We start from the raw sequence: 24,085 nt of genomic DNA, 5'->3' as shown, positions 1-24,085 counted from the left end.
CACACACACGCACAGGCATGCATAGACACACACACACACACACACACACACACACACACACACACACACACACACACACACACACACACACACACACACACACACACACACACACACACACACACACACACACACACACACACACACACACACACACTTCACTCCCCCATCTTTCCTTCCTTGTTTCATCTTCCTCTAACCTGAATCTATGTGTTTATTGAGTGACATGATGCAGGAGAAAGCACCCCAACCCCCATGGTGAACAACTACATACTGCTGTACATTCGACCCCTACACTTCTTGAGCGGAAGGCATTGGTAATAGACGTGCCTGGTAGACACATGTCTTGTCAGTTATAACCCCATGTGATCTTGCTTTAGGAATACAAGTGAGAATTATTCTCAGTATTGAAGAGCACAGGTTCAAAACACCTGTACTCCTGCATGCCACTAGTTGGCTCTCTTATATCTTCAGTCTCTCCTGGGAGATGGAGCCAAGTGTAATCAAGCCAATTAGATGTAGCCTGACATCTCCGAATTGTCTCCAGGTTGACAGTAGCTCAGGTTTCACATATTGAGTCCAAGAACGGCGTGGCTATTTGACACTTTGTTTATAATCAAGCTTGTAAAAGTCCAATGTGGTTACATATCTAATTTAGGCTTTACTCACTACTGGCTCACATCCTTCTGCCACTGCTCACATCCTTCTGCGTAATATCAGAATCTCTCTCTCTCTCTCTCTCTCTCTCTCTCTCTCTCTCTCTCTCTCTCTCTCTCTCTCTCTCTCTCTCTCTCTCTCTCTCTCTCTCTCTCTCTCTCTCTCTCTCTCTCTCTCTCTCTCTCTCTCTCTCTCTCTCTCTCTCTCTCTCTCTCTCTCTCTCTCTCTCTCTCTCTCTCTCTCTCTCTCTCTCTCTCTCTCTCTCTCTCTCATTTATTTATTTTCAGGACCCTGTCTTTCAAAGATAATTCGTAAAAATCCAAATCTTCATTGGAAAGGGTTTAAACACTGTTTCCCATGCTTGTTCAATGAACCATAAACAATTCATGAACATGTACCTGTGGAACGGTCGTTTAGACACTAACAGCTTACAGAACTTAGGCATGACACTAATAGCTTACAAAACTTAGGCCACTAAAGAGGCCTTTCTACTGACTTTGAAAAACACCAAAATAAAGATGCCCGGGGTCCCTGCTCATCTGCGTGAACGTGCCTTTGGCATGCTGCAAGGAGTCTTGAGGACTGCAGATGTGGCCAGGGAAAGAAATGGCAATGTCCGTACTGTGAGACGCCTAAGACTGTGCTACAGGGAGACAGGACGGACAGCTGATCATCCTTGCAGTGGCAGACCACGTGTAGCAACACCTGCACAGGATTGGTACATCTGAACATCACACCTGCGGGACAGGTACAGGATGGCAACAACAACTGCCCCAGTTACACCATGAACGCACAATCCATCCATCAGTGCTCAGACTGTCCGCAATAGGCTGAGAGAGGCTGGACTGAGGGCTTGTAGGCCTGTTGTAAGGCAGGTCCTCACCAGACATCACCGGCAACAACGTCACCTATGGGCACAAACCCACCGTCACTGGACCAGACAGGACTTGCAAAAAGTGCTCTTCACTGACGAGTCACGGTTTTGTCTCACCTGTACTTACACCGAGGCCTGTAACCTGGATCGGTATCTTTTCTGGAGGTGGAGGGTCCGTCATGGTCTGGGGTGGTGTGTCACAGCATCATTGGACTGAGCTTCTTGTCATTGCAGGCAATCTCAACGCTGTGTGTTACAGGGAAGACATCCTCCTCCCTCATGTGGTACCCTTCCTGCAAGCTCATCCTGACATGACCCTCCAGCATGACAATGCCACCAGCCATACTGTTCGTTTTGAGCGTGATTTCCTGCAAGACAGGAATGTCAGTGTTCTGCCATGGCCAGCGAAGAGCCCGGATCTCAATCCCATTGAGCACGTCTGGGACCTGTTGGATCGGACGGTGAGGGCTAGGGCCATTCCCCCCAGAAATGTCTGGGAACTTGCAGATGCCTTGCTGGAAGAATGGGGTAACATCTCACAGCAAGAACTGGCAAATCTGGGGCAGTCCATGTGGAGGAGATGCACTGCAGTACTTAATGCAGCTGGTGGCCACACCAGATACTGACTTTTACTTTTGATTTTGACCCCCCCTTTGTTCAGGGACACATTATTACATTTCTGTTAGTCACATGTCTGTGGAACTTGTTCAGTTTATGTCTCAGTTGTTGAATCTTGTTATGTTCATAAAAATATTTACACATGTTAAGTTTGTTGAAAATAAACGCAGTTGAAAGTGAGAGGACATTTCTTTTTTTGCTGTTTATAAATATATATAATCTCCTGATTATGATGCACATTGACCATTAGCATGTCAACAGCTCTTCTTCACCTTTGTGACAAAACCATACTCATGTGATGATTGTTTGCAGTTCCACTGCGAACGACACTGGAAACAAGACCACTGACTGTATAATCAACCATAGGGAACAACAGTACTAACGAGACTAACATCTAAAATTACACATTGGTTTAGTATTTTATGATACTCTTGTTAATTTTCTATGGTTACACAGCATAAATCATTAAAAACAGTAAAGTGCTGTCAGAAAGATGAAAGAGTGTCTTCAGACAGACTAACACTCCAGCCTATCAGTGGTGCTCAACAGTCCAGAGACACAACAAGAACAACAACATATCAATCCCCCGGGCAGGCCAGCATACCTCAATCAGATCCTGACAGTCGAGGCGCACCACGCAGCTCTCCTCCGTCTCCTGAACGCTAACGCAATGCCTCTCTCCATTGGTGACTCCTGCCTCCTGCCTCCTCCCCCCTGAGCCTCTCAATGTTAACACCCTCTGGAGCAACACCTTAGTCCTTATGTAACAGTAACACTAAGACTAAGCCCATGTCCTGAACATTTAATCCCAGCTTTGGCTCCGGCAACCAATGCTGCCTGAGGAGAGGTGCTACTTAGCCCGGCGCCGGTGCCCTCCCTCCCCTTCAACACCACTCCCTCCTTCTGCGTCCTCCCTCAAACACGAGAGCCTCCACCCAGCTCGTCAACTCTCCCTCCTCCACCTACCCCACACACCCGCTCCCACCCCATTGCCCTCGGCATCCAGGTCTGGTCAGGGAGGGTTGGCTGGTGACAGTAAGCATCCCCAAAAGATTACCACAGAACAGCACAATCCAATTTACCCCTTTGACAGTGTCCCGCCAGGAGACATGCCGCGGCCCGCCTGATGGGGAGAACGAAAGAGAGAGAGATAGGGAGAGAGGAGAGAGGGGGAGAGACGGGGAGAGACAGGGCGCGCGCACGAGAGAGAGAGAGACAGAGAGCGCAATCCAATATAATGAGACAGAACTATGTCTACAGTGCATTCAGAAAGTATTCAGACCCCTTCCCTTTTTCCACATTTTGTTACTTTACAGCCTTATTCTTAAATGATTAAATAAAAAATGTTGACCGTCAATATACACACAATACCCCATAATGTACATAATAATTCAGATTCTTTGCTATGTGACTCGAAATTGAGCTCAGGTGCATCCTGTTTCCATTAATCATCCTTGACATGTTTCTACAACTTGATTGGAGTCCACCTGTGATAAATTCAATTGATTGGACATAATTTGGAAAGGCATACACCTGTCTGTATAAGGTCCCACAGTTGACCATGCATGTCAGAGAAAAAAACATGTATGCAGCATTGAAGGTCCCCAAGAACGCAGTGGTTGCCATCATTCTTAAATGGAAGGAGTTTGAAACCACCAAGACTCTTCCTAGGGCTGGCCACCTGACCAAACTGAGTAATCGGCAGAGAAGGGCCTTGGTCAGGGAGGTGACCAAGAACCCAATGGTTCTCAAGGAGCTCCAGAGTTCCTCCGTGGAGATGGAAGAACCTTCCAGAAGGACAACCATCTCTGCAGCACTCCAACGATCAGGCCTTTATGGTGGAGTGGCCAGACGGAAGCCACTCCTCAGTAAAAGGCACATGACAGCCTGCTTGGGGTTTGCCAAAAGGCACCTTAAGGACTCTCAGACCATGAGAAACAAGATTCTCTGGTCTGTTGAAACCAAGATTGAACTCTTTGGCCTGAATGCCAAGCGTCACGTCTAGAGGAAACCTGTCACCATCCCTACGGTGAAGTATGGTTATGGCAGCATCATGCTGTGTGGATGTTTTTCAGCGTCAGGAACTGGGAGACTAGTCAGGATTGGGGGAAAGATGAACGGAGTAAAGTACAGAGAGATCCTTGATAAAAACCTGCTCCAAAGCACTCAGGACCTCAGACTGGTGCAAAGGTTCACCTTCTAACAGGACAACGACCCTAAGCACATTGCCAAGACAATGCAGGAGTGGCTTCGAGAAAAGTCTCTGAATGTCCTTGAGTGGCCCAGCCAGAGCCCGGATTTGAACCCAATCAAACATCTCTGGAGAGACCTGAAAATAGCTGTGCAGCGATTTTCCCCATCCAACCTGGCAGAGCTTAAGAGGATCTACAGAGAAGAATTGGAGAAACTCCCCAAATACAGGTGTGCCAAGCTTGTAGCATCATACCCAAGAAGACAAGGTTGTAATGGTTGCCAAAGGTGCTTCAACAAAGTACTGAGCACAGGGTCTAAATCCTTACTGTATGTAAATGTAATATTTCCATATTTTTTATATTTTTTTATTGAACAATTTCTAAAAAACAGTTTTTTCTTTGTCATTATGGGGTATTGTGTGTAGATTGATGAGGGGGGAAAACGATGTAATCCATCACTGTATGTTGACCACTTATGCACTCAGGGAGGACTCCACAGAAGATTGAGACTGACACTTCACCTTTTAGGTGCAGCGACGGTGAAAGTGTAGGTTTAGTTTTAGGTGAATGTTGCGATTTTTCAGCCACTCCTGAACCTGAGGGAGAGAGAAGACTAACAATCTTTCTATGCCACACTAAGCCAATTCACTAATCCATAACCAAAGAGTATGGGGAGAGGGCAGAGCAGAGGAAATGTAGGGATTGGGAAGGAGAGAGAAGGATTTTGTTCTCTCTCTCTCTCTCTCTCTCTCTCTCTCTCTCCATTACAAAGTGAAACGGCTGGGGGAAGGCCAGTGGGGGTCACTGCTAAGGTCAAAGTGCACGTTAGGAAAGACATGATGGGCTGAGGGAGTGAGAGAGAAGGATTGAGAATGGTGGCCATACCAATAGAGAATAGTCTGCCTCAAAGTAACAGAACCTAGAGAGAGCTGACAGAGGGAGAAAGAGAGGGGAGAGCGAGAACAAGAGGTGGAAAGAGGGATCTTTGAACAGGTACCAGGCCTCTCAGGGGGGAGGGGAAGAGCTCTACCAACCGCCCTCCCATCTGTTAGGCAGACGGAGGGCGAGAGGGAGGGAGATTCAGCACACACTCTCTCTCTCTTTCAGAAGTGGAGCTGGAAGGGTGATGGGAACTTGTACATAGTTGTCCCATCTCCTCACTTCCAAGTGTTAAGTCACCAAAAACGAAGATACAGCACGTGGGCAGCATTTCTTCCCGTCCTAATAGACACTATATATATATATATATATATATATCCTATAGGGTGTTGCTTGTTAATATGGCTTTGTCATTGACAACACAAGGACTGCACCCGAGAGAATCAAAGAGATGAGGAGAGAGAAAAGAGGAACATTATCTAGGCTGGTCCTTAGTTCTAATTCCTCTCTTTGAAAGACAGCTGCATGGTGCAAATCAAAGCTTTTGAGAGAGAGAGAGAGAGAAAGAGAGAGAGAGAGAGAGAGAAAGAGAGAAAGAGAGGGAAGAAAGAGAGAGACAGAGAGAGAGAGAGAAACCGAGAGGGAGAGAGAGACCGAGAGAGAGAGAGAGAGAGAGAGAGAGAGAGAGAGAGAGAGAGAAAATGTACTGAACACAGCTCTGAAAACCAGTTCCTCATATGAAGAACACATACACCAACATCTGCTGACATTATATATTTTTCAACTAAATTCTAAGTAGGCCTACGTTGTTGAGAATTGGAGAAAACCATTTATAATGACAGGATTGATGGTGTTTTTCCTAGAACCCCACCTCCCCATAGCACATCTGCAACACATTTAGTAATAGCATGTCTTGAAAAAACGGCAGTATCCTCTATCCTCATAGGAAATGCGGTTGCGAGGATTTGAAATAACATATTACACTGCAGTAAGTAAACCTTTTAGGAGGTGTATGCTACATTAAATAAACCCTCTCTCTTTTAAAATAAGCTACCATTTCCTTGAAGAGGAGGCAATAACGTATTTAATACAGTTTCCGAACAATCTGAGTATGAACACACACACACGCACACGTACAAACGCACACACACACACGCACGCACAAACACACATGCACAAACACACACACGCACACACACACACACACACACACACACACACACACACACACACACACACACACACACACACACACACACACACACACACACACACACACACACACACACACACACACACACACACACACACACACACACACACACACACACACTCTTTCTAGGTTCCGTTTTGCTTGAGCATCCCTATAGCTCCCCCCCATATCAACTCCTAATCCTAAAAAAACATGATATTTTTTATATGCAGAGCTGGTGTTTAGAGTTGTGTGTTGTTTGTGGAGGTGAAGCTGTTTATCTGTGTGTTGCCTGGGTGTGATTGTGGGAGGGTGAGGGAGAGGGAGAGGGGAGCCAGTGGCCAGGAGACTGTATGCCTCCATTTCATTGTGTCTCTAATGTCATTACAGGCAATGACTACTCTGTGTGGCACGTCAGGCTCTCCGTCTGTCAGGCTCAGATAGACACGGTGACAAATCTCTATCACTCCCTCCCCTTCCCTTCCCTCTTCCTCCCTCCCTCCCATTCCCTTCCCTCACTCCCCACCCTCCCGTTCCCTCCCCACGTCTTCGAGTAACACACGGAAGAGAATGACCTAAACCTGGGCCATCGCCTACATGTAGGTGGGCCTCTGTGCTGGTGGTGAATCATGCCAAATATTAGGGCTAATTTAAAGCTTTAGCAGCTAAAGAGATTAGCAGAATGTACATCTGGGATTAGCTTGATAGCGGTGTATCATGGTGTAATGTGTTCAAGCGTTCAAAGCTGTGGCATGTGTGTGTGTGTGTGTGTGTGTGTGTGTGTGTGTGTGTGTGTGTGTGTGTGTGTGTGTGTGTGTGTAAGAGTTTGAGAGAGTGAATGTGTGTGTGCATGCCTCTTTCTATTAACTCACGTTACAGTGTAGTCATTAGCAGACAGAGATATTTTTTAAGCTCTGCCGTCATGAGAAGAGAGAACTGTCTATTGTTGAAGAGAGAAGGGAGCTAGTTGCCTCTTCATCTTTACACTGTCTGTTGTTGAAGAGAGAAGGGAGCTAGGAGCCTCTTCATCTTTACACTGTCTGTTGTTGAAGAGAGAAGGGAGCTAGTTGCCTCTTCATCTTTACACTGTCTGTTGTTGAAGAGAGAAGGGAGCTAGTTGCCTCTTCATCTTTACACTGTCTGTTGTTGAAGAGAGAAGGGAGCTAGTTGCCTCTTCATTTTTACACTGTCTGTTGTTGAAGAGTCAAGGGACCTAGTTGCCTCTTCATTTTTACACTGTCTGTTGTTGAAGAGAGAAGGGAGCTAGTTGCCTCTTCATTTTTACACTGTCTGTTGTTGAAGAGAGAAGGGAGCTAGGAGCCTCTTCATTTTTACACTGTCTATTGTTGAAGAGAGAAGGGAGCTAGTTGCCTCTTCATCTTTACACTGTCTATTGTTGAAGAGAGAAGGGAGCTAGTTGCCTCTTCATTTTTACACTGTCTGTTGTTGAAGAGAGAAGGGACCTAGTTAACTCTTCATTTTTACACTGTCTATTGTTGAAGAGAGAAGGGAGCAAGTTACCTCTACATTTTTGCACTGTTAATTCTATCTGACTTTGATTGGCTTGACTGGAACAAGAGACCAAGGCGTATTGTTATAGACTAATGTCATATTATACCTCAATTCCACAGCCCTGTATCCACTCCAAACCCACCCCTCATCCCAAACCCTCTCCCCCACCCCCCACCCACTGTTAGACCCTCTATCCCCTATTCACCCCCACCCCAGTCGCCCCCAGGACCTCGTGGACAGAAAGGCAGGAAACACACACGTGGCAAACTCAACGGAAGGATGTGACATCAGCAACCACAGACAATTAAAGGTGTAAAGGTGCTTCCTTCCCTAAACTGTTCCAGAGAGCACAAAATGGGAACCAAAACTCACTGTGCTTCCCTCTCCCTCTGCCGAGAAACAAGAGAAGAGGAGAGAGAGAGATGTCCGATTCTTCTGCCCACCTCAACCAGTCGGCTTCTTACCCTTGAGATTACCATTGAGAAGACCAATAGAGGTTCCCTCCATGTCCCGTGTCATGAAACAAGGCCCTTCTAGGTGGCACAAAGCCTTCTGAGAGAAATCTCACCAGCTTTTGTCTATCAAAAGGAAAGAAAATCACCACAACCGCAATGCCCGCCATCAGATCTGGATTCCATCATGATGCAACAGGACGCATCGTTGTGATTGTGAAACCTTAACCGAGAGGACAAACCCCTTTTTCTCTACGGTTTCTCAAAACATGTGTAAAGCCTTCCCTAAATGTTTTTTAGCAAAAAACGGGAGGGGGGAAAAATAGCTAACTAAAGGCTTTCTAAGCGATCATGTGAAATGATGGACGAAGTGCATTTCTGTGTGGCATTGTAGGGTGACTAGAGCCCTTTTGAGGTGCAACGCTAGATGAAAGCATTGGAAGAGAGAGGAGCGTTCTTATTCATGCATTACAGGGCATCCTGTCAGCACCTTAACTGCAATGGCTTTCCTCCACACACACTGCAATCAAGTGGAAACTGGTCTAACAGCTCTAAACAGCATCCCTGCCCAGCCCCATGAGTGTAGAATAGAGATAATAGCAGAAGCCTTCAAAGTGCTTTAAATGGAAGAAAAAACTGATACGAGGAAGTTGGTATCTGATGTGTCAGCTGTGGGGGACAATAATTTATCTTTTTCAGTCAGAGATTATTGCAATTTGTATTCTTTTATTAATTAACATGCGAGAAGACCACTTCATATTCAAGTAATTTTATTTAAAAAAAACAAAGGCCTGGTTATTGACTTAAAATCTACATGATGTATATGGCGAAACCTCACCCAATCAACAAACCTCTGCTACACATTTCCAACAAGCATGTTGTTGCCATGGCTTTCTATTCTTGGACCAATGGAAATCCATTCAGCACACAGTGGTCTCCTTTTTCATCTCTGTGTGCTTTGAGAGAAAAGTAAAAACCCTGTAACTCCTCTCTCAGTGGAGAGGCTGTGAGGTAACAGGTAACGGGGCCTTTTAAGTCCAGTGCTGCTTACTACTGTATTCTGTTCTGACCTGGTAAAGCAGGGGAGGGGAGGAGCAGGGGGAGGGGAGGAGGAGCAGAGGGAGAGGAGGAGCAGGGGGAGAGGAGGAGGAGCAGAGGGAGAGGAGGGAGAGCAGAGGGAGAGGAGGAGGAGCAGAGGGAGAGGAGGAGCAGAGGGAGAGGAGGGAGAGCAGAGGGAGAGGAGGAGGAGCAGAGGGAGAGGAGGAGCAGAGGGAGAGGAGGAGGAGCAGAGGGAGAAGAGGAGCAGGTGGAGAGGAGGAGGAGCGGAGGGAGAGGAGGAGCAGAGGGAGAGGAGGAGGAGCAGGGGGAGAGGAAGAGCAGGGGGAGAGCAGGATGAGCAGAGGGAGAGGAGGAGGAGCAGAGGGAGAGGAGGAGGAGCAGAGGGAGAAGAGGAGCAGGTGGAGAGGAGGAGGAGCGGAGGGAGAGGAGGGGCAGAGGGAGAGGAGGAGGAGCAGGGGGAGAGGAAGAGCAGGGGGGGAGCAGGATGAGCAGAGGGAGAGGAGGAGGAGCAGAGGGAGAGGAGGAGGAGCAGAGGGAGAAGAGGAGCAGGGGGAGAGGGGGAGGAGCAGAGGGAGAGGAGGAGGAGCAGGGGGAGAGGAAGAGCAGGGGGAGAGGAGGATGAGCAGAGGGAGAGGAGGAGCAGGGGGAGCGGAGGAGCAGGGGGAGAGGAGGAGGAGCAGAGGGAGAGGAGGAGCAGGGGGAGAGGAGGAGCAGGGGGAGAGGAGGAGGAGCAGAGGGAGAGGAGGAGGAGAGGAGGAGCAGGGGGGAGGATGAGCAGGGGGAGAGGAGGATGAAAGGAGAGGAGGAGTAGGGGGGAGAGGAGGAGCAGGGGGAGAGGAGGAGGAGCAGAGGGAGAGGAGGAGCAGGGGGGAGAGGAGGAGCAGGCGGAGAGGAGGAGGAGCAAAGGGAGAGGAGGAGCAGAGGGAGAGGAGGAGCAGGGGGAGAGGAGGAGCAGCAAGGGGAGAGGAGGAGCATGGGAGAGGAGGAGGAGAGGAGGAGCAGGGGGGAGGATGAGCAGGGGGAGAGGAGGAGGAAAGGAGAGGAGGAGTAGGGGGGAGAGGAGGAGCAGGTGGAGAGGAGGGAGCAGGAGGAGAGGAGGAGGAGCAGGTAGAGAGGAGGAGGAGAGGAGGAGCATGCGGAGAGGTGTAGGAGTAGGGGGAGAGGAGGAGCAGGAGGAGGAGCAGGTAGAGAGGAGGAGGAGAGGAGAGGAGGAGCAGGCAGAGAGGAGGAGGAGTAGGGGGAGAGGAGGAGCAGGGGAGAGGAGGAGGAGCAGGTAGAGAGGAGGAGGAGAGGAGAGGAGAGGAGGAGCAGGGGGAGAGGAGGAGCAGGGGAGAGGAGGAGGAGCAGGGGGGAGAGGAGGAGCAGGGGAGAGGAGAAGGAGTGGGTAGAGAGGAGGAGGAGAGGAGGAGCAGGGGGAGAGGAGGAGGAGCAGGTAGAGAGGAGGAGGAGAGGAGAGGAGGAGAAGGCGGAGAGGAGGTGGAGTAGGGGGGAGAGGAGGAGCAGGGGAGAGGAGGAGGAGCAGGTAGAGAGGAGGAGGAGAGGAGAGGAGGAGCAGGAGAAAGAGGAGGAGCAGGGGAGAGGAGGAGGAGCACGGGGAGAGGAGGAGCAGGGGAGAGGAAGGGCATGGAAGATAAGGAGGAGAGGAGAGGAGGAGGAGGGGGAAAGAAGGAGCATGGGGAGAGGAGGAGCAGGCGGAGCAGGGGAGAGAGAGGGAATAGTCAGGCGGCTGCTGCAACTGAACCTCTCACTCAGCACCCGCAAACAAGGCCTATAGTGTCATACAGAGCAGGAATGGTGGACAGATAGCCACCCGTCAGAGCCAAAATGGAGACAGGTGAGAACCATCTTTCCACAGTCCATTGCTGACTCCCCCAAGGATAAGGTGACTTGACACAATGTGTCAACTGCTCTTTGAAAGCAGGCCAAGAGCTGTAAAACTGCAGCTGCTGCATGGGTCCAATGGAAGCATCAAGCGAGAGAGAGCTGCTGGACAGCTGAATACTGCTCCCTGTCGCCTGCTACCTGCTCGCCTGCCTGCTTCCTTTTGCTGCATCAGCGACGTGACTTGGGGACTGTAACTACATTTCATGCATGCAATAGCTGATATGATTATCATGGATTGAGTGGCTGATGATAATCCACAATCAAAGTCGTCACTAATTGATTATGTTGGGTTGACAGGCCAGTGATATGATTTGGAAGAGAGATCATATAATATCACAGAACATTGTGAATCACAGAGTGTTAATGTAGATACAGGTTCTCTGGGTTCTGTGCCAGACTACTCGGTGAACAGTAGGTACTCAGAGTGAAGTAAAGAGCAGAACAGTTACTCTGACACACCAATGTCCTTGTGCCACGGTGGAGAAAACCAGCAATAGAGGGAACCATTATTTGGAAAGGCTCAAATGAATCCATGGCATGAGTAAAGAGGGCTACGGACAGAGTAAAATAATCCTTGCCAGATTGTGAAAATGAGATGGAATAGCTCCAGGTGGGGGAAGATGGACGTCAGGAGGATGGTGGTGCTGCCATGGTTAGGTAAATGGAAGCGGTTTATGTTGTGGTGGAGAAAGCTGTTCAGTGCTGGAGCTCATTATTTTAGTTTCAACTGATCACCTCAGCTTCTCTCTCTTCCTCTCTTGCTCTCCACCTGTCTCTCTCTAACGTTGTTTTCTCCACCGCCTATGTTAGCGTGTGCAGTACATTATTGTGGATTCCCTCCCTCCGTCGTTTAACTCAAGCACACACATCTGTGAAGGGTAATGTTTTTCAGCGAAGGTCCAACCGCCTGCCTCACATCACATGGTGTCACGTAGGCCTACAGAGTCCAGGTGTAACCACCATTTAGACACAGACTGCTGGACTGGAACAGAAAACACCCCCCCCAAGACTTTAGCTTTACACGTACGCACACACACTCACACACACGCAAGCGCACGGACACACGCACGCACACACACACAAACAAACACACACTACGCTTTCATTATCCCCGCAGTCACTAAGGACTATTTACTTGCTTCAACACATATTGATGCTGATTGAGTAAACCAACACCATTTAAGATGTGGTACTAAGACACAGAAAGTAGGGGGGGAAACGATGCAGAAAGAATACCAGCGTCTCCCTTCAATGACTACTAGTACCCCCCCCCCCATGACAGCAGCCCAAGGCCATGTCACTAAGAACACACAAAGCACTGTCATATTCACCTAATTATGTTCTCCACCAAGGATGACTCGTGATGTTAGTAAAGTTCAGCAGCTCGTGTTGGGGGGGTGGGGCGAAGGGTTAGGGGGTGGGGCCAACTTGATCTTCTTTTCAAACGCAGGAAACTTCCATGACGTTTCGTGGCAGCGAAGGATTCTAACACCAGACAACGTGGTTAGATGATGACGATCCGCTGATGATTTCATCACACCTTCTTTCTCAATCTTTTTTTACAGAAGCATTCTAATCAGCCTAATTAAAAGCTTTGTTCGTTTAGAAATCTCTGATGACAATTTGTTTCACTCTACCCTACAGCAGTGACTGTGAAGAAGAGAATTAAATGTGATCTTCTGACAGCAATTATTAAATGCTCCCTCCTGGCCCCAATTAGAGCCACAGGCTAAAGCTAACATGGCTAACACTCCAGAGCGGGTGCCAGCTTATTTTCTATTACATTTTCCCCAGTTAATTTTAGCACTTTTGTTTTTGTATGTGGTATTGTGTAGAGTAATATATTCTACATTATGGGATTTGACAAAGTTGTTTACGCTTCCTTTTCTCTCTGTTCGCGGTGGCCGATGGAGAAAGACAGACGCAGGGAGAAAGATAGGGGAAGTTGAGTGATGTTTTTTTTCACTCTTTGCTATTGGGATCCATCAGCATATTTGGAAACCACACAAAGGTTGCATCATGAGCTGTCTTAGTGTCCACTAAGTTCAACAGTATGCAAGTGTTTATAGACAATAGAGCTATTAGCAGTGTCTATAAAAGGAACACTCCTAAACAAGTCATAGGGGCTAGGGAGGTACAACAAGCTAACCTCTCTACAACCTTCTCTCTGCTGTAGTGTTCACACATACATTATGTTGGTTACGCTATGACAGAGGGTGGGATGTCTGGAGTTTGGAGGCAAAGATAAATCACAGAGGTAGGCACAGATCACAGACCCTCTGTTGCTCTATGGAGTACTGGAGTGTCTGTGTGCCTGTGTGCACTCATGTGTGTGTGTGTGTGTGTGTGTGTGTGTGTGTGTGTGTGTGTGTGTGTGTGTGTGTGTGTGTGTGTGTGTGTGTGTGTGTGTGTGTGATTGTGGAGGGAATTGTGGGTATACTAGGTCAAGGTCGCTTTAAACAAACTGTCATGGCAACCCCTCACATCTGGCTCCCATGGCAACATATTGGCCACTAGAAGCTAAATGCTGAGTCTGAATAGGCAGGCTAGACTGCTACTGTAAACGGTCCAGGAGAGTTCAACCCACCGCCTTAACAGACAGAGACGAAAACCTTTGCTGATTGCTTTATTTCTGTCTTCTCCTCTGCGCCTTTGGATCACCACTTGATGATGATAACCTGTTGTTTGCCTTGTATTAGGTTCAAATAAATCAGCCGTTCCTCTGCTACAGTCATATGGTATTACTTTAATACACTTTGCTCAAACTACAGCAATGATAAACAACACTGCTTAACATCCTTGTTTGCGTAACATTACAGTGGTATTATGGCTTACTCTAACAGTCTGGCTGCTCTAAAGCCAGAGCCACAGCCTGGAAATGAGACTGTGCACAGCGTGGAGGTCATTTGAAAAGAAGTAGAAGGTTGCACACTTAAACAAGGATGTCCTTCATAAATTCAACCTTCTGGGGGATTTTTTTCAGTCCCTGCGCACCGTTAGGAAACCGAGTAACCTAGATCGCAAAGTGGAGAGAGAGAGAGTAGAGCAGAGAGAGAGAGAGAGAGAGAGAGAGAGCGAGAGCGAGCGGATTCTGAAGCCCCAACCTTGTTCCCTGCCTGGCCTGTCAGAAAAAAACGTGCTCCAGTCTGCTAGCATGATGTCAGAGTTTCTCTTGTTTTTTCTGACGACCGCAAGCTGATTGGGCTGATTATTGGTGAGCGTTGTCCTGTTGATGTTGCGCATCATTAAACTGGGATTGTTCCAGTTAGTGTTTGCTTAAGCAAGACTGATGTAATGTTTCCGGGCAGAATCTCTTCCACACACACACGCGGACACACACACACACACACACACACACACACACACACTGTAAACTTGAGACACACAAAGAGCTTGAATGTCCCCACATCCATCATTGAGTACTACAACATGTTGTTTCAATTCAGAGTTGGCTAGAATATAGAGTACATTTATACCAAGAAGCATATACAAAACTGACACTGAACTTTATTCATCCAGTTGAATGAGTCTGTGGATGAGTATATTTAAGTCTCCCCACAATGATGCAAACTACGGTATATCGACAGAGCTGAGCTGAAGCCTGCCCCTACAGCTCTCTAAGGAATGGTGGGGTGGGGATGGAGGGAGGGTAGAGGTTGGGTTGTGTTGAGTGTGGAGGGGGTGGGCGGCGTACCTATAGATCACACTCTTCTAGAGGAGCTGGAGGAGGCTGGGAGGAGTATGGGGGGAGTCTGGGAGAAGGCTGGGGGAGGCTGGAGGAAGCTGGGAGGAGGCTTGGAGAAGGCTGGGGCGAGGCTGGGAGGAGGCTGGAGGAGGCTGGGAGAAGGCTGGGGGCTGGGAGGCAGCCCCACCAAGGCCAGGCCCGGGCCAGAGCCAGGCCAAACCTCTCATTAGACGGCGGCTGGGTGCCACGCTCCTGTTTGGAGTGGTTAGGGGGACCAACAAGGGTCTACTCCCCGCACCATCACAACCCGACCTCATCAAAGACGGCGCTCATAATTTGTCACAGAACGCAGCCAATAAACATATGTTAGGGGAAGAGGGAGGAGAGGAAGAAGAAGGAAGGACGAGAGGAGGGGAAGGCGAGTGAAAAAAGATAGCGCATGATTAAAGAGCCCGCACAGCTGCACAAAATCCAAACTACAAAAGGCGGTTTGAAAGAGACCTCAGCTAGAGTGATCTGATAAAGCTTACTGCTACTTAAACCCTACCAGGGATGAGGAGGAGGAGGGGGAGGGAGAGAGAGAGAGACAGAAAAAGAAAGAATGAAAAGAGACAAACAAATATTAAATTACTGACGCGCGACCACACTTCTTGGCAGAGACACTCGTCTCCTCTCCTTACGTGATTATAGCGAAGGCCATTGTATCACACAAAAATGACCCCTCTTGCCAAAAACTCCACTACCGCTTTGGCCAAGTTCTATTTTTAGCCCACAGCGCACCATTGTGCCTGACGTAGATCACAGCAATGAGAAAATCTGTCAAGGTACTTTCCCCCCTTTATTTGCCTCACGAAGTGACACTGTCCGTGCCGTGCCGTGTAGCAAGGCTATTTCACATCCTACAGATTATTTTCTTTAAAAATGTTCCTCCAGAAAGTTCCATACAACTTGTTCACATATTATGCTCCTTGCTAGCTTTCAACTCCTGGGTTCTTGAGCTTGTTTTTTCCTGTTTGTGTTGTTGTAGGAGTAGCGTGTGATGTGGAGATGTGTGATATTTTGGCTTGTTGTTGGATACCGTGGCAGGCTGAACGCATTAGCACAACACGGTGAGGCATTGCTCGGTTGTCGTCGCTGCGCTGGCCCTGTTTCTGCATCATGTGATCAGAAAAGGTGATAGAGAAGTTGGGGCCTTCTCTGATGTTCTTCTGCTGATCTGTAGATTCAACCGCATCCTATTCTGCTTTGAACTGCTTCAACCTGCTCAATGATAAAGGATGGGGGGGGGACTAAAGGATGGGGGGGGGGGCTAAAGCAACATAAAATTGGAGATTAGGTTAAAGGGAAAATCCCCCAAAAAGAGGAACATTTTATAATGCATCCAAATCCTTAATTCATGTATTTTGAAATATTCACTCATGACTATTATGCAGATCCTAATTTCCATGTGGACTGAATGAAAACGACATTAAATAATCACTCTTATTATGACTATTATGACTATTATTCAGATCCTAATTTCCATGTGGACTGAATGAAAACGACATTAAATAATCACTCTTATTATGACTATTATGACTATTATTCAGATCCTAATTTCCATGTGGACTGAATGAAAACTGTTTCTTGATCCGAGAGATAAAAAGAGAAAAGAAAACAGCAAATTCCTACAGAGAGACATATAAATCATGTCTATGTCTTTTTTTCTCTGCAGTCTTATCCTTGAAATCAACATTTAGTTATTTTCTTATTTGGGAAGTGAAGAGCTACAGTGGGGGAGTGGGAGATTTGGTTCACAAGGTTTAGCTCTGGTCCGGCCGTACAGTAGAGTGAAGGACAAGGCTGATTAGCCGAAGTTCCCGCCTCAAATCCCTTAGCTCGGAGAACAGCTGCACCGTTCACATAACCTTGCATGCCCCCCCCCCCTGCCCCCTTCCTACCCCCCTGGCTAATGATAGCAGAGCACGTCCCCTTTGCAAACAAACAGATTTTTCCACTTCACACACTCATACTGGTGGGCTCTCCTCTCTCCCTCTCCTCTCTCCGTTCCCTCCCTTCATTTTCTCATATTATTGATGGTTTTCTCCACCCTGAGAAAAATCCACAGGCCACATGACCTCAGGAACAGGCTGAGAACGATGAAGGACCCTCCCCCTCTTCTCTCTCTGATCCACCCTGTCCAGTGAGCAACCCACTTACTGGTGTGTGTGTGTGGGGGGGGCAGCTCTGGACCCCAGCCGCTCCTGCTGCGCATTATCCCAAATAAACAACTCATTACAGGTGTACTTAACCGAGGGGAGCTAGCGCGCATCGGAAGCTAATCCCTGTTATCGTTCCAAGTGCTTCTCTACCGACTAGACTAGAGAGAAGAGGAGCCCAGGAAGGTAGGCAGCTGAACGGTAGAGGAAAAAGAGGAGGAGATGAGAGGTAGAGGAGGAGGGAGACGAGAAGGGAGGGGAGGCAGAAAATAATTTTGAATTTACTTCCGAGAAAAATTAACAAGAGCCTTTCATTCTTTCTCTTTCTCTCTTCCCGTATCTCCCTCTTCCTCTCGACATCTATCTCTCTCTCCATCTCCCTGTGGATTTCGTACTGCTCTTCCTTGTTTTCCACAACCTCAGAAGTGGGTCATCGACAGGCAGCATTTTGAAGAACATAACAAAAATTGTCTGTACTCTGAGAACAATCCTGGGCTTCTTTAACAAGAAGCCCACTCATCAAATTAAGCTGTCAAAAGCAAATTAATAACAGCCAGTACTATTCCCTTCAGAAAGGTACAAACAAATTAATAACAGCCAGTACTATTCCCTTCAGAAAGGTTCAAACAAATTAATAACAGCCAGTACTATTCCCTTCAGAAAGGTACAAGCAAATTAATAACAGCCAGTACTATTCCCTTCAGAAAGGTTCAAACAAATTAATAACAGCCAGTACTATTCCCTTCAGAAAGGTTCAAACAAATTAATAACAGCCAGTACTATTCCCTTCAGAAAGGTTCAAACAAATTAATAACAGCCAGTACTATTCCCTTCAGAAAGGTTCAAACAAATTAACAACAGCCAGTACTATTCCCTTCAGAAAGGTACAAGCAAATTAATAACAGCCAGTACTATTCCCTTCAGAAAGGTACAAGCAAATTAATAACAGCCAGTACTATTCCCTTCAGAAAGGTACATACAAATTAATAACAGCCAGTACTATTCCCTTCAGAAAGGTACAAACAAATTAATAACAGCCAGTACTATTCCCTTCAGAAAGGTTCAAACAAATTAATAACAGCCAGTACTATTCCCTTCAGAAAGGTTCAAACAAATTAATAACAGCCAGTACTATTCCCTTCAGAAAGGTACAAACAAATTAATAACAGCCAGTACTATTCCCTTCAGAAAGGTACAAGCAAATTAATAACAGCCAGTACTATTCCCTTCAGAAAGGTTCAAACAAATTGGAGAAAACTACTGATCAATTACTAGTGAGGCATGCCAGCCCTGGATTTCTCTCTCTCTCTTCACAAGGATGCCCTAGTTAATATGATTCTAACCGAGCTCAACATCACCAGCAGTTAGCAGAAGATTGATAAATGTCAATCAAATCAATCCAAAGATTTCCTACATACTGTATAAGAGTGTCATAAAACAATGAAACACTACATTTGAGACCTGATCACCCAATGACCGAGTGCAGTGTGAAGACAACCATTTCCTAAGGGAGGCAAAAGGAGAGAGTTAACACTCAGCACCATGTTAACATGGCACATGTATGTGACAGTGAAGTGAAATGAACATGACACCTCCACATATAGATGGCAGTGAGCAGAGAGGACATCACCCTCCAGTTTACACACACAGACACAGTGGGTGTCAGAAAAGACTTCGCTCCAGCTTAACCCGTTAACTCCTCTCACGACACCACCCTCACAGCCCAATACTGCCATTATCGTTGATAGTCTCTACAACAACAGAGACATATGTACAATTATCACCAGTTCACTCCCCTCATGTTCCAAAATGTCACCCTGTTCAACTATATCCAAGTCTATATGCCAAGAAGACAACGTCTCCTACTGTAGAGGCATTTCTCATTGGCTTGATGCACCCTCTATGTGAGTCCCATCCTGTTTGGTAGTCCCCCAGGGGGCTGCACTGGAGTAGCCCAGCGGTGGAGTAGCCCAGCGGTGGAGTAGCCCAGCAAGGATGCACTATAGTAGGGGAGGGATGTGACGTGGAGGCACTTGGAGGGCCTGGGACTGTGGAGGAGGGAGGCCAGCCCGGTGCTTCCACCACAGCAGGTATCCCCCATGTTTCCTCAGCTATTTATAAACCATGAGCCCAGCACAGGGAGAAAAATAAGACCAGGGCCATTTTTATAACAAACAATACCGCTCACACACACCCTCACAGATCCCCTCACACACACCCTCACAGACACGAAAACACATAAACAGGAGGTATTATGCTGTAAAGAAAAATAGAAAGGTGTCACTGCAGCGCTGCTCAAATATAAACCTTCATCGCGCCTCACCTCTCTCCCTCCTTCCCCACTTTACTGCTCAACCCTCTCTCTTCACCCCTCGTCCTATTGTCAGGGCTGACACACAAACGAACACACACACACGTAGAAGGTTATTTGTTTTTCCACTGGGCTTGTCCACAGTGGCAGCCAGCAGAAAGCATCCATCGACAGAGCTCAGAGAGAGGTTGGTGGTGAGCACAAGGTCCCACTCCGCCTAGCAGGCCGGAGTTTCAAACCTTAAAGTGAAGCGGCAGGCTGGAGTTTAAAACCTTGAAATGAAGCGGCGGGCTGGAGTTTCAAACCTTGAAATGAAGTGGCGGGCTGGAGTTTAAAACCTTGAAAAGAAGCGGCAGGCTGGAGTTTCAAACCTTAAAGTGAAGCGGTGGCTGGAGTTTAAAACCTTAAAGTGAAGCGGCAGGCTGGAGTTTAAAACCTTGAAAAGAAGTGGCAGGCTGGAGTTTAAAACCTTGAAATGAAGCGGCGGGCTGGAGTTTCAAACCTTGAAATGAAGCGGCGGGCTGGAGTTTCAAACCTTGAAATGAAGTGGCAGGCTGGAGTTTTAAACAAAGTGCCCCCTCATTCATTATACATGCAACTCCGCACTGCAAATCTCCTGTCCGCAACACACTCAGAGGACTCTCTCATCCAAGCTCTGTAATATCGTAATATCGTAATATCAGAATCTCTCTCTCTCTCTCTCTCTCTCTCTCTCTCTCTCTCTCTCTCTCTCTCTCTCTCTCTCTCTCTCTCTCTCTCTCTCTCTCTCTCTCTCTCTCTCTCTCTCTCTCTCTCTCTCTCTCTCTCTCTCTCTCTCTCTCTCTCTCTCTCTCTCTCTCTCTCTCTCTCTCTCTCTCTCTCTCTCTCTCTCTCTCTCTCTCTCTCTCTCTCTCTCTCTCTCTCTCTCTCTCTCTCTCTCTCTCTCTCTCTCTCTCTCTCTCTCTCTCTCTCTCTCTCTCTCTCTCTCTCTCTCTCTCTCTCTCTCTCTCTCTCTCTCTCTCTCTCTCTCTCTCTCTCTCTCTCTCTCTCTCAGAATGAATAATGACATCACGCGCTGCATTATGGAAAAGCCATACATCAAAGCAAACAGCGAGCCAGCCAGAAAACTCTTAAAAAATGGAGAAAGACAGTGAGAGAGAAAGTGTGAGAGAGATAGAAAGCAAAAGAGAGAGAGAGAAATACATTTAAATATATACCCCTCTGTGCCAGGCAGTCAAACCTACACATATTTATCTGTGGACTTGCACAGGAAAGTTACACAATTTCAAACAATGAAGTAAACATCTGAAGGCATATTTCAGTGGCACAAATTCCTATATGGCACTACGAAAACTACCTGAACTTTAGCAGATAAAAGTAGTTTTTTTAAATGTAAAGTAAAGTTTCTGAAGATGTTGCTGAATTTAAGAATTATTGTTGTGGCATAGAAACTAATAAAATATAACAAAATTAGTTTCTGAAGATTTCTCTTTCTGCGTTGCACAGCTCAATAAGTAGTATTTACCTGTTATTATTCTGTTTTCTTTCCTAATGCAACAAAACATCCTACATGACTTCAGACGATAAAAGCTTCAAAGTCATTTTGGAGATTTTTTTTTAATACATTGCCAGTTGTTTTAGAACATGGCAGTAGAAAAAGGGAGCAATACAAAGACAATGCCTATACGGCCATATAACACCCAGATATAGACAGCTTTAGGAACGTGTCTGTCTCTCTCTTTCATTCTCTCCCCCTCTCAGTCTCTCTGTGTCTCTCCGTCTCTCTCCCCCTTTCAGTCTCTCTGCGACTCTCCGTCTCTCTCCCCCTCTCAGTCTCTCTGACTCTCCGTCTCTCTCCCTCTCAGTCTCTCTCCCCCTCTCAGTCTCTCTCCCCTTCTCAGTCTCTCTCCCCTCTCAGTCTCTCTCCCCTTCTCAGTCTCTCTCCCTCTCAGTCTCCCTCCCCCTCTCAGTCTCTCTCCCCCTCTCAGTCTCTCTGCATCTCTCCCCCTCTCGGTCTCTCTCCCCCTCTCAGTCCCTCTCCCATTCTCAGTCTCTCTGCATCTCTCCCCCTCTCAGTCTCCCTCCCCCTCTCAGTCTCTCTCCCCTTCTCGGTCTCTCTCCCCCACTCGGTCTCTTTCCCCCTCTCGGTCTCCCTCCCCCTCTCACTATCTCTCCTCCTCTCGGTCTCTCTCCTCCACTCGGTCTCTCTCCTCCACTCGGTCTCTCTCCTCCTCTCGGTCTCTCTCCCCACTCGGTCTCTCTCCTCCACTCGGTCTCTCTCCTCCACTCGGTCTCTCTCCTCCACTCGGTCTCTCTCCCCCACTCGGTCTCCCTCCCCCTCTCACTATCTCTCCTCCTCTCGGTCTCTCTCCTCCACTCGGTCTCTCTCCTCCACTCGGTCTCTCTCCTCCTCTCGGTCTCTCTCCCCCACTCGGTCTCTCTCCTCCACTCGGTCTCTCTCCTCCACTCGGTCTCTCTCCTCCACTCGGTCTCTTTCCTCCACTCGGTCTCTTTCCCCCACTCGGTCTCTCTCCCCCTCTCACTATCTCTCCTCCTCTCGGTCTCTCTCCTCCACTCGGTCTCTCTCCTCCACTCGGTCTCTCTCCTCCACTCGGTCTCTCTCCTCCACTCGGTCTCTCTCCCCCTCTCGGTCTCTCTCCTCCTCTCGGTCTCTCTCCTCCTCTCGGTCTCTCTCCCCCTCTCGGTCTCTCTCCTCCACTCGGTCTCTCTCCCCCTCTCGGTCTCTCTCCCCTCTCAGTCTCTCTCCCCCTCTCAGTCTCTCTCCCCCTCTCTGCATCTATCCCCCTCTCTGCATCTCTCCCCCTCTCAGTCTCTCTCCCCCTCTCTGCATCTCTCCCCCTCTCAGTCTCTCTCCCCCTTTCAGTCTCTCTGCGTCTCTCTGTTTCTCTTTCAGTTTCTTTCTACATTGTAAATGTTGGAGACAGCCCTGTATGACACATTCTTTGGAGGCCGGCCCCTGGTCTGGGAATGGCACAGATGACAGTGGAGAGGAACAGTGGTGTGGTCTTTGGCAGGACACTGCCTGGGTAAAGCTGTGTGCTCTACAGAACAGAGTGTATTCCTACTGTAGCATCTCCACTGACAGTATTATTCACTAACAATGTTTTCAACAGTGGCCACTGACTTCAACAAAGAACTTCCTGCTTATCGACCCTGTGGATACAGAGCTGTGGCTTTGTGACATAAAATAACCCCGAGCATTCAAAAATGAACACTTTATAATCAGCTCTGCGCCAATATAATGAACATTTACATATCAGTCAACGATTACCAATGAACTATTATAACAATCTATATATTTTTGACTGCACTGGTCAGGGTGTATGTGAGAAACTCCGCCTCTGGCTCCATGAACACAGGATCTTCTAAAAAACACCTATTAGTGAGCTGTGAAGCACGGCGCAGGCGCGAGGCAGCAGGCAGGCAGCATTGGTGGCAGCGGTGGGTTTTCAGATGGATGTTAGAGTATGTGAGGCCAGGGCACAGAGGAACCTCTGTGCGTCTCACCGGACCATGTTTCAGAATGACTCGGCTATGTTGCTAGGGTGACAAAGATAAATTACAGTCACTGGAAAATATTTCTGCACTTTTCCCCCCTCCTTTTTTTCTTCTTGTCATTGGGTGAAGTCCAACAGCATGCCACACCAAAGGGGAGGTGGGACTTGTCTCTGAACAGTGAGGGAGAAGTCGTCCCTCGCTACTCTACACCACACCACACCACGGCCGAGACACAGGTCAGCCACTGTGTTTTATCAAGGAATATGCCTTTCATCTCAGAGTTGATGTGCACCAAGAGCAAACAACTCACCCCTCTGACCCACCTCAAAAAAAGGATTTGGAGTTCATTCCACTTTTCTTTCACAGCACATTTAGGGCAGGTAAAATAGACACTTCAAGATGAAGTCAAGCTATTTGGTTTTGGAAACTACCCAGGTACAGTACAAGGTGCCTGGATTTCGTCTAAAATAAATCTCACTGGGAAACTATGGTAACTAATGCAAGTAAACATATATAATACAAATAAAACTTATGCCTAATGTCTGGCTTTTCTAATGCCTGAAAATGAACTTTCACTGACACACTAGACATACTGTATATAAATGCAGTAAAAGCTATTCATATCTACTTTAAACTAATACAACCCGGACTCATAATATCATGTACAGACTTACTGGGTGTATCGAGTACTGTTTGGAATATATCCCATATCCTTCTCTAAATGTTTCTCTCCCTCTTATCACATCCAACCCTCCTTTCTCTGTTGTCTTCTGTCCTCCTTTCTCAATCCAAATATTCCAGGGCAGAGGTCTACATGGCGAGTTCCATATGTGGATGTTTTAGGTGGATCTTAGCCTGGCATGTATGCAGTTAAAGGCTGGAGCTGGTGATATTAGTAGTCTATGTGGTCAGTAGCGCTGAGATCTGTCCTGTCCTGTCTTGCCCAGACCACCCAGCAAGCAGCCGCCATGATGACCAGGCCTGACAGGAAACAGGAAACAGGAAGCAACAGGCAGGAAGTCCTGTTCATCTAGTCTAGTCCATTTGGAATACAACAACATCTCTATCACACAT

The 24,085-nt window shown here is 47.5% G+C and overlaps 1 protein-coding gene across 16 annotated transcripts in view; it reads right to left on the bottom strand.

Moving 5' to 3' along the window:
- Positions 1-24,085, bottom strand: part of LOC100500787 (myocyte-specific enhancer factor 2C) — a 102,005-nt gene that overhangs the window by 59,082 nt on the left and 18,838 nt on the right. Inside the window, exon 1 of one of the 16 annotated variants that reach the window (XM_045706763.1) lies at positions 19,786-19,806. The exons of 14 other annotated variants lie outside the window; for them this stretch is intronic. The gene's annotated coding sequence lies outside the window, so the exon portion shown is untranslated. Of the gene's footprint in view, positions 1-2,753; positions 2,944-19,785; positions 19,807-24,085 lie in introns of those variants that run through there. One more of the 16 variants, XM_014172374.2, reaches the window with a different exon arrangement.

The sequence above is a fragment of the Salmo salar genome, chromosome ssa24 (assembly GCF_905237065.1).
Source record: "Salmo salar chromosome ssa24, Ssal_v3.1, whole genome shotgun sequence".
NCBI lineage: Eukaryota > Metazoa > Chordata > Actinopteri > Salmoniformes > Salmonidae > Salmo > Salmo salar.
This window is presented reverse-complemented; position numbering and strand designations above follow the sequence as displayed.